Source organism: Limulus polyphemus, unplaced genomic scaffold (assembly GCF_000517525.1).
Source record: "Limulus polyphemus unplaced genomic scaffold, Limulus_polyphemus-2.1.2 Scaffold3212, whole genome shotgun sequence".
NCBI classification, from domain to species: domain Eukaryota; kingdom Metazoa; phylum Arthropoda; class Merostomata; order Xiphosura; family Limulidae; genus Limulus; species Limulus polyphemus.
Window position 1 is genome coordinate 102,145 of NW_013668822.1, and position 1,165 is coordinate 103,309.

The window sequence follows — 1,165 nt, forward strand, 5'->3', positions numbered from 1 at the left end:
GTTGGACACTACTATACAAACTATGTTACTACTGGACACTACTATACAAACTATGTTACTACTGGACACTACTATACAAACTATGTTACTACTGGACACTACTATACAAACTATGTTACTACTGGATACTACTATACAAATTATGTTACTATTGGACACTAATATACAAACTATGTTATTTTTATCATATTCGGTCACTATTATATCATTATTTATTATATTCAGTAGTGATAATACAGTTTGTTTTTTTAAGCGAAAAGATCCATAACAGGTGGGCTCTTTACGCTTTGCTCAGAATAGGGATCGAGCTCAGAATTTTAATGATATGAGCCCTCAAGCTTAACACCGGGATGCGAATTTCATATTTAATTAGGACTAAGTCTCTCCTACAGTATTCTCATTATTGACAGAGACATAATTTGAATTCTTTATGTAAACGTTTTAAAGAAAAGTGCTCATGTTTGGACAGCTCTGACGATTCATATTATGTTAACTTTTTTTCATTTTTATTACCTCAGTGTTTTTAACTATTTTGTTTAATATTTGTGACTACTCATCATTTATAAAATGCCTTGATGTTCTAATTGTACTTTAAAGTGAGATAAATGTTTCGGTGCAGAAGTCACGTTTTAAAGTTCCCCCCACCCCAGTGGCTCCGTACTAACTATAAGAATTATAACGCTAAAAACTGGGTTTCGATAGCCGTCGTTGACACAGCACAGATAGCCTTTTGCCGAACAATCAAACATCTTTTAAAAGTACCTTTTTTTTTAAATATTTTCTTCTTGTATTATCGTACTCTTACTCCTATTTTAACCATCAAATAGAAACACGTGATAAAACACGAAATAAAACCACGCGTAAAACACCACATTCAATGACTGAAGTTATTAACATCCTTGAAAGAAGGCGTCGATCTTAATAGATCGTTAGGATGGCGTTCGCGCCATTAATTAATGTGCACTAGGTTTTTCTATGTGTATCTAGCCCAGTGCGCGTATTTTTACTCTCATAAGAGGGATATTTTTATATCAAATAGGATATCAAACCTTGTCTCCATGTCAGATTATTTAAAGCTCTGTAACTGGTACAACTAAAATTACGAATGAAAATCATTTGATTTTGTACCAAACTTGACCATCACACGGATTTGACATCAAAGATT